Below are 10,112 nucleotides of genomic sequence, written 5' to 3' on the forward strand. Positions count from 1 at the left end.
ATCTATCTATCTATCTATCTATCTATCTTTCTTTCTGTTTTTCTTTCTCTTTCTCTTTTCTTTTTGCCTGTGCAGACACAAGCATATACACTATTTGTCTCCCAGTTTCATGTGTGGTCTTTTTCAGTAGGACTGACTCCATGCTCCTAGTCCCAGAGTCACTCAGAAGTGCTTTTAGTCAGAGCTGGATAGTAGTCAGAGGATAGATACCCAAGTCCTCCCTTCCTTTCTTTGGAGAATATCATTCTAGAGGTTTCTTCAGGTGTTTTTCCTACCTGCTTTATAATGCACCTTTTCTTGGCTACCTGCCTTCCCCCATCTCATGTCTTCACTCCCCTGTGGTTATTTCCTTGGACCATCTTCCATAGACACTGCTTGCATTTCTTGTTTTGGGGCCCAGTTGTTGGGGAATTCCAAACCAAGACATCAGCTAAAACATTAATATCCCCACTGGATGATGAATTGAGGGGAGTGGGGGGGGGGAAGACCAATGTCTGTTTTGCTTACTGTCTTAGTCCCAGTCATTATATACAACACTCTAGTAATTATGATGTCAGTGAATGAATAGGTGGATGGTTGAATGAATGATGTATGGGTTGTGGATGGTGTGTCAATACATATGAATGTGTGGATAGAAGGTAGAATCTTATAGGTAGAAAGAAGTATGTATGGGTGGCTAGAAGGAAAAGAAGGGTGGATGAGTGGATAAATGGTAGATGATGGATGGTAGATATGGAGTGTAAATGGTATCTAGATGGATATCTGAGTGAATGATGGATGAATGGATAGGTAGATAGATAGATAGATAGATAGATAGATAGAGGATGGATAGACATAGGTGAATGGCTAGATAACTTGAATAAATGGAACAAAAGAAGGGTAGATGACTGGAAGGAAGAAAAAGATCTATATGTATGTATGTATGGATTGTTGATTGGATAGATGAGTGTATGGGTGGTTTCTGTGGAAGAAATAAAGGGAACCCAGGTCTTCTCAGATCATATTCAAACCAGGGGCTAACAACACATTTTAGTATTTTTTATTCCTCCCACACACTTTTATTCCTCCCACTTTACATTCCATATTCCTCTCTGAAAAAGTTTTTCTGGCGCTCCAAAGATAATTGCTCTAACCCCACCCTTTCCCAGGAATTGCAGTGCACCAGGCCTTTATCTTCCAGAGAACCTTATTTTGGGGGATGAGCAAAACAGACAAACCACAAGGCCAAGCTGGAATATTATGGGCTTGCAGTTTGATTTGGAGAGAAGGCTGAGGCTATTCCTGCCATCTGGTGACTCAGACCCAACTGCCTATCATATCCATTGTCCAGGGCAGAGGAGGGGGTGTCTACCTGAACAGCTTTAGGAAGCTTCCCTGTCTTCTGCACCCATCTCTTGCCTGCAGTTCAGACCTTAAACCTTTATCCCAGGATGCTGTGATGCACAGCTCCCTGGGAAGTCTTCATGGTGGTTTACATAATCTGACTGATACTAGATCTTTTCATGAAAGCCTAGATTAATGAAGGGAGGAGGGAAGTGAGTAAGTGGCCATGGATTTTTAAGCTGGGAAGTGAAGTAAGAACTTTGATGGGACAAAACAAAAGAGACTAGCAAGGGATAAGGCTAGCTCACTAATTGTGATAGTATTGCAGCTGAGGAATAACAACTGCAGTCAATAATATCTAGTGCTTGCCTTGTGCAATCTACATACAGGAGCTCTTCTGACAGTTGTGCTACAATCTACCTGGTGACTGTGCTGGGTATGCCCCACTACTAGCCATATTTTATAAATGAGGTACTGAAAGTACAGAGAGGTAAAGTCATTTTCCCCAAGTCACATTCCTGATTCGTAGAAGAACCATTTCCAGTTCTGTCTATGGCCTTTCCTACATTATTGTTTGTTCCCCACCCCCCTGTGTTCATTAACCTCAGTATTACATCATTAGATATAACATCTTTTTCTTTTGAGCATTGTATCCACTAAAAAGACTACTAGTTCCTTGACTTCCCTCAGGCAGAGATAGCTAAAGGCTATAAGTCCCTGAAGTGTGAAGAAGATAGGTGGATGTAGATCTGATCTTTAGTGCTCCAGTGAACTGAGTCAGCCTGCAATTAGATACCTGGTCCTCTCTGAATTTCAGCCTCTTCACCAGTTAAATGCAGAAAGGCATGATTCTTTTTTCCTCTAAAGTTCTAGAGCAATTTCCTTCCCTATTTGCATGAATTTTTTAATATTTATTTATTCATTCCCTTTTGTTGCCCTTTTTTATTGTTGTAGTTATTATTATTGTCATCACTGTTGAATAGAACAAAGAGAAATGGAGAGAGGAGGGGAAGACAGAGAGGGGGAGAGAAAGATAGGTACCTTCAGACCTGCTTCGCCACTTGTGAAGTGACCCTCCTGCAGGCGGGGAGCTGGGGCCTCAAACTGGGATCCTTATGCTGGTCCCTGCGCTTTGCACCACTTGCGATTAACCTGCTGCGCTATCACCTGATTCCTTAATTGTATGAAATATTAAGTGCTTCTGCCTCAGTCTCTGCACTAGCTCATTTGTAATAATTGACCTTTCTCAAGAAGGTAAGGTGGGGTTGTGCATAGGAATAAATAAGTGAAAAGTCTAGTCATGTGAAAAGTCTGGCACATGAGTATGATCCACATGCTGTGACACACAACCTCCACACTATAGAGGATCAGCACATGGACATTTTTTTCTTTTTAAAATTTTTTTAAATATTTATTTATTCCCTTTTGTTGTTCTTATTGTTTTATTGTTGTAGTTATTATTGATGTCGTCGTTGTTGGATAGGATAGAGAGAAATGGAGAGAGGAGGGGTAGACAGAGAGGGGGAGAGAAAGATAGACACCTGCAGACCTGCTTCACCGCTTGTGAAGCGACTCCCCTGCAGGCGGGGAGCCGGGGGCTCGAACCAGGATCCTTAACTGGTCCTTGTGCTTCCTCCATGTGTACTTAACCCACTACGCTCTTGTCTGATTCCCCATTTCTTTCTTTCTTTTTTTTTTTTTAATTTTTTTTTATATTTATTTATTTATTCCCTTTTGTTGCCCTTGTTGTTTTATTGTTGTAGTTATTATTGTTGTTGTCGTTGTTGGATAGGACAAAGAGAAATGGAGAGAGGGGAAGACAGAGAGGAGGAGAGAAAGACAGACACCTGCAGACCTGCTTCACCGCCTGTGAAGCGACTCCCCTGCAGGTGGGGAGCCGGGGTTCGAACCGGGATCCTTATGCCGGTCCTTGTGCTTTGCGCCACCTGCGCTTAGCCCGCTGCACTACAGCCCGACTCCCCTTCTTTCTTTTTAAAGATTCATTATTTGTGTGTGAGAGGAGGAAAGGGAGAGGGAGAGGGGGTGGGGGGTGGGGAAGAAATGAAGAAGAGATAGAGATAGAGAGAAAATATGTGTGTTAGAGAGAGCCATAACCTCACTCTGGCACAGTGTCAGGAATCAAACCCAGAACCCCATGCCTGAAAATCTGACACTCTATCCATTGTGCCACCTCCCAGGCTGCCAGATGCTTTATCTTGGATTTCTTTTCTTTTCTTTTCTTTTTTAACATACTAAGAGAGAGTGTGAGGGAGGACTGAGAAAAAGGATCAGAGTACTGCTCTTCTTTGGCATCTCAGGCAGACAAGTTGGTGCTCTAACAGGCTGAGTTATCTGCCTGACCCTGGGCATTTATTTCTTGCTCACACATCAGCATCAGGTTGATGCTTCCCCTGGGAAGCTTTTCTCTTCCACCTTCTGTGTGTCCAGATCCTTAAGGTCTCTTCATCTATTCAGTAGGTGGAGAAGGTCATAGCTTAGTGTTTCACAGATGAGCCCTGGGAAAGTTCACACTACTGGAATCACACTCCAGTGCCCAAGACTTGCCACTTGTTGCCCTCCAACTGGAAGGAAGACTTGGAAGTACAGGTGGCTGTGTGCCCTAGAGGAAAATGGAGTTATTTTTAATTTTATTTATTTATTTATTTATTTATTTATTTTGACAGCAAGTATATTAGGCTCAGTCACACAATTGAACACACCAGGGTGATGAAAATAAAATTTCTGTGGCTGATCACTCTGTGGAAGTTAGAGAGGTCTTGTGATTTATTAGGCTTAAGAAAGTATCAAGATAGTCACCATGTCCTCCGTGTGTGTGTGTGTGTGTGTGTGTGTGTGTGTGTTTCCCCAGGAAGCAAAGCCAGAGGAAAGCTTGCATGCTGTTGCCCAGTAGACAAGTGCAGTCCTAGGAAGTGGAAGTGTGAAAGGCAAGTCTAGCAAGAAGATCCAGTGTTGATCTGCCCACCTGTCACTTGGTATTGAGACCAAGCAATGAGTAACTGAGAACAAACAACTGCCCAATATTTTTTTGTTTTTAATTTGTTTTTAATGAGAGAAAGATATATAGAGATGGAGATATAGAGAAAGAGAGAGAGTCCAGAGCACTGCCCAGCTCTAGCTTATGGTGGTGCTGGGGAGTGAACTTGGGATTTCAGAATCTCAGGCATGAAAATCTTTTGTTGTCTCCTCAGCCTACAATCACCCAGTATTTCAGACCCAACTTCAGGAAGTCCATCTGAGCTTTCTCAGGAAAGCTCACCCAAGGAGGAGGAGAGAAGGAATGTATCCACTCCCCTGCTAATCACTGGCCAGTGCCTAGTCCAGGGTGCACGAACTCTTCCTTAGCCCTGCATGGACACTCTGGAAAAAGCCTACAACATCTATTGCCCCTGCAACAGTGGAAAAGCCTCAGAACAGGAGGCAGAAAGTTGTCTATGATACAGCTAGAAGGCACCTCCAGGACTGAATTGGACTCTTGGAGAGGGTGTCTGAAACAGGTCCCATCTTTGCCTGAAGAAGAACCAGAACTGGAAGGCACCAGAAGGCAGAGACAACTTGGCGCCCAGCACCTGGTTAGACCACAGCAGCAGCCCCTCCTGAAGCTGTGATTTCTGCCTTGCACTGTATCTGACCTCTTGAGAGTTAGAGTGTTTGCTGGAGTAAAGGGGGGGAAAAAAACCGCCCATGCACACATGAGTCTCTGAGACTGAAGCGCTGTCATCCTTCACCGAAATGAGCCCTTCAACAAATGTAAATACCATCCATGTTCTCCGGGAGGCCCATCCTAACAAGGCCTCACCGGGGCTGTGTGTAATCCCCGGGATTGTTGGAGCTTTTAGGTTTAAGGGAGTAATTTGTAAAGCTGCCTGACTGGCAGCCAGCTCTGCAGGGACTTGCTTGCAGTCTGTTCCCAGGCAGCCACCAAACACTGCATGGAGCCTCTGAATCTCAATCTCTAAATATTGCTGGCAAAGTCCTAAATTTACCACAGAGCATTATCCTTCCCAGGAGTGGGGGTGTAGGATGGGGGCAAAGCCTGGAAGATATGGGACACAATGACCACCCTTACCCCTACCTCTGTACTGTAGTCACAGTCTTTCTGAGAGAGAGAGAGAGAGAGAGAGAGAGAGAGAGAGAGAGAGAGAGAGAAATTGAGTTGAAAAATAGCTCGCCAAATAGGATGTGTGTTTTTCTAGGCATGCAGTCCAAGTTTGAGCTCTTGCACCTCATGGAAGTTTCAGTTCACTTGGGGAAGCTCTCACTCACTCTATCTGAACTAAAAGAAACTTAAGAAACAGGGACAGTAAGGGAAAGCACCAAGTGAGACTTGGACTAGATGTAGTGTATTGCACCAAAGTAAAAGACTCTGGAGAAGAAAGGGAGGAAGGGAGTTGGCAGTGGTGGGGTGTGTGTGTGGGGTAACACATTGGGATTTTCTTACATTATGGTGGAAAAGGACCTAGATTGGGGATGAGAGTGTTTTGCAGACACCTGTCATAGCAAGATGAAAAGTTGCACCCATGTGTCAACAACCATACTGTAAACCATTAAGCACCTCCCCCCCTAATAAATGAACAAAGTCACACCCAGGACCAGTGAACTCCCTTGTGCATGAGGCCTCACTGCCACAAAAACAAACAAGCAAATAAATAAAGTTGACGTATGAAAAGGAAAAGATTTGTTTCTTCCTCTCTCCTTCTTTCAACCTGCTACTAGACACGTGGTTGTGATGGCCTGAGCTGAGGCATCCTTCTTGGGCCAGCATGAGAAGGAGGGCTACACCTTTGGAAGACTGAAAGAAGTCTGAACTTGAGCAGTTTCATAGAAACATCACATAAGCCCTGAAATATTCCCTCTATCTTCTTTCATGTGAAGGAATAAAATACTGTGTGTTTTAGTATCGAGAGAGAGAGAGAGAGAGAATCTTACTTAGTGGAACCTAGACCCAGTGGAGATCTTCTATGTCTTTAAATGACCTCAACAGAGTCCCACTCAGGAAACTTTCCCAGGCCATTTCATCTTAGGAAGGAGTTGTATTTCTCTCCCCCATGTGCTCCCCAAGTTCTCCCTATAAAAGTTTAGTGGCAGCTCCACTGGACACTGATTCATGGCTCCTGGGTGAGTGGACAAGACAAATAGGTTCCATTTCAGCTCCTTGAAAAGCAGCCAGACCCACTCAGTGGCATTCTGGTACTTTTCCACTTTGCAGGAGTTAGGATTTATGTCCGATCATTATGATATGGCAGAGAGCAGGGTTCAGAGCCTCTGGTCAGGGTGCAGGCAAGTGGGGCTGATGTGGCTTGGACAGCACAGGGTAGAGCAAAACAGCATCATGTGATTTACTCTTGCCATCCCGACATTTAAGTAGATGTTAGATGAGCTAAGACATGGTAGGAGGAACACATTAGGGTAAATTATTACATCGGAAAAGAGGGAGTATCGTAAAAATGTTAAAAGAGAAAGTAAGTATTTATTGCTTGGGTCCCTGGTAATTTTATCTTCCACTTGCCAGATTTAGGTGAGGTAACTAGAGCCTTGTCCATAGGAAGCTGCTTGTTCCAACAGACTGAAGTGGGATGGAAGAGTTGCCTTGCCTGCTGAGTTCCACTCCTCTCTGTGAATACCACTCACTTGCCATTGGAAGGTTTTCTCTAGTGTGGACAGCAAGAGGGTGACTGAAGGTCCTGGGAGTGGGGGGCACTAGCCGTTGCACATAGCTTCAGTGGCCCAGGGGCCTGGTCTCCCTGGATCTCGATGGTACAAGGGACCACTCATCCATCTTATTAATGAAAAGACTGAGGCCAGTGACATGATATAAGATTCTGGGTAGGAAGTGGTGGAGTCCATCTTGGAGTTCCATCTTCTCACTCCTAAGCCATCTCCTTTCTCCACCTATACTCTGTTAGCTAGCCAGTGTATCACAGAATCAAGTTGAAAGAGTTTATCCCACTTCCTGCCAAGTTTGAAGATCCACACTGAACTTGGGACCACAGGCGGTGGGCTAGAGATCCAGATTTCCTAAAGGACAGTGGCTCACATAGGATGCTTAGTGCAATGCAGAGTCCCTAGCCACACCATGGTTCTTCAAGATTAGCATAGGTATGGGGTCAGAGGCCAGGACCCTTGCATTGTGGGCCAGGAATCACCTAGAAAATCATCCTTTGAGCAAAAGTTTGAGACTCACATGTAGGAGTCAAAAGAGCGATGATTCTTGAAGTGGTAGCCAGGAATTCAGCCTCTGCTAGACAAGTGGAACTGCCCCTTATGACTGTGTTCTTGGACATCTGCCCTCCCTCTCCAGGATTATGAGAAGTAAATGTGTATTGTTCCACCAAGTCTGTAGGATTCTGTTCCAGCAGCCCCAACAGAAAGAGAAAAGCCCCATCCCAATTTTTATTTTCCCAACAGATCCCACATCTGGGGTGGGTGGGGGGAGATCTAATTCTTAGAAAAATCCCACAGCCCATAATAGGTTGGCTTTGCTTTCATGGCTAAAAATTCTTTAAAAATTGAAAACACAAGTGGGTGGTGTTTTCAGTCCTCTGGGGATGTTTCAGTTAGAGAGAGAAGGCTAGCTAGAGAGCTCTTACAGACAGACATGTCCATGGCTCCTGGGCATTCAATGAGCACCTGCCATGTTAAGTGGCTTCACTAAAGCATCCACCACAACCACAAGGGAGCTCAAGGTTCTATGGGAATGAAAATGTGTAAATGCAAAAGCTAAAGGAGCAGGCATCAGGCTAGGCAGTCTTTCACTAGGAAGGTAAAGAACAGACTTTGTGGGAGAACATGGAGAGGGAATAGGCAGAGCAAAGGCTACACAGCTCAGAGGAAAAAGAGAAACTGGTTGGGGCAAGTGACTTGGAGGCTTAGAAGATGCAGTGTGGGAGGGGGTACCTCCAGGACTTATCCCCAAGACATAAAGAGAGGAGTGTGAGGTAGGAGACCACATGGTCATCTGACAATGACCTTTGATTTTGAGAGCTCAGAGCCTCCTGGAGGGGAAGGCACTGTGTTACCCAAGTAACTGTGTAACTTCTTATGTGGGTGTTGATCAGCTTACAGCCCAAAGGTGTCTCAGCCTTTGCATTCATTTAGCTATCCTAGCCCCTCCTGTCTCCCACTCACCCACCTGGCCAGGAAGCCCTTGTGGATTGCCCAGCTTGGGAAGATCTCCTGACCCTTTGACCTTTCTCAGCATGTAGTCTTCTCTCTCCCCCGAGGGTAGATGTGATGATGGGAAGTGGGCAGAGGCCGGTCATTTGTAGCAAAGTTGAGCAAATGAAAGGAGATAAGGGTTCGTCAAGAAACTGTGTGTTTTCTGAGTCTCCATTATTTAAGGAAGAGATTTATGACTGTATACCTTCATGTGCATGCTTGTGTGTATATATGTGTATATATGCGAGTTTGGAAGTGTGTACAACAAACACCACGTCATCATCACCACTGCCATCTTCATCATTACCACCATAATAATTTATTTCACATTCCCCTTGTACTGGACACTAATCCAAGTGATTTTCTAGCATTCACTCTACCAGTTAATTAGGTAGATTCCACTATTACAGCAATATCCTCCCTCACTTAATAGATAAGGCTAAGAAGAGCACCCAAGTGTGACCTACTGTAGCCTGACTGCTCCAAACTGCTGTGCAGAAAGAAGGACCAAAAGAAAATTCCATTTTTTAAATATTTATTTTATTTATTTATTCCCTTTTGTTGCCCTTGTTGTTTTATTGTTGTAGTTATTATGGTTGTTGTCATTGTTGGATAGGACAGAGAGAAATGGAGAGAGGAGGGGAACACAGAGAGGGGCAGAGAAAGACACCTGCAGACCTGCTTCACCGCCTGTGAAGCGACTCCCCTGCAGGTGGGGAGCCGGGGTTCGAACCGGGATCCTTATGCTGGTCCTTGTGCTTTGCGCCACCTGCATTTAACCCGCTGCGCTATAGCCCGACTCCTGAAAATTCCATTTTCTTCCTAACAGAACTTTTTCAGGATGGTTGGACACTCCATATATATTTTTTTTAATTTGGAGTTTAAAAATACCCTGCTTTAAACAAAAGCTCCTCAGATTACTAAAGAGGCAGCCCTTCTGGTCAAATGTGTCTATGCTGAGTTGCTCTGTGTGTTTGAGAAAGAGAGAAAGAAAGAGGGGACTGGTGGTATTCAGATTTTCCTATCCATTCCCTAGAGATAGGGTTTCTTCATATGTCTGAGTCAGGTAAGTGGGGCTGTGGACGAGAGGATTGGTTTTCCTCTCCTGGGAAGGCCTGTGGGATGGTTTTTGAACATCACTGTAAGAGACACTGAGTACTTTAATTTCCCCAAGTCTTGCAGTAACATTCTTGCTCATGAAGTACCCTTCTTGCCTTAAAGGTGTGTTGAAAGCCAGTCTCTGCTCACAAGACTCAGTTCTGCTGCCTAAAATAATACTCCAGGATGCTGGCGAGGGAATAGTACACTTCCTGCGAGTGTTCAATTCACATTCTCCCAAAAATAACACGGAGACTGTTAACACCTGCACTTTCCAGCATTTCCTCGCTAACAGCAAGGAGATTAATGGGTTCCATTCAGAATGGACCTCTCTGACCTCATCTATGAAGTCGGGGAACTCAGGAAATGGCTCGCTAATCCAAATCTTGATAATCCCAGGATTCTGACATTCTCCCTCTCCCCTTTGCAGTTCCCAAATAGCCCCATCTGAATGGAATCATAGCTCTCAAAGGGTTGATAAGAGACCAAGCAGATTACTGTCCCACAAATAACAT

General features: G+C 44.6%; 1 long non-coding RNA gene across 2 annotated transcripts in view; it reads left to right on the forward strand.

The window, feature by feature from the left end:
- Window positions 1-10,112, forward strand: part of LOC132536736 (uncharacterized) — a 236,820-nt gene that overhangs the window by 79,676 nt on the left and 147,032 nt on the right. The window lies entirely within an intron of this gene.

This window comes from Erinaceus europaeus, chromosome 2 (genome assembly GCF_950295315.1).
Source record: "Erinaceus europaeus chromosome 2, mEriEur2.1, whole genome shotgun sequence".
Lineage (NCBI taxonomy): Eukaryota > Metazoa > Chordata > Mammalia > Eulipotyphla > Erinaceidae > Erinaceus > Erinaceus europaeus.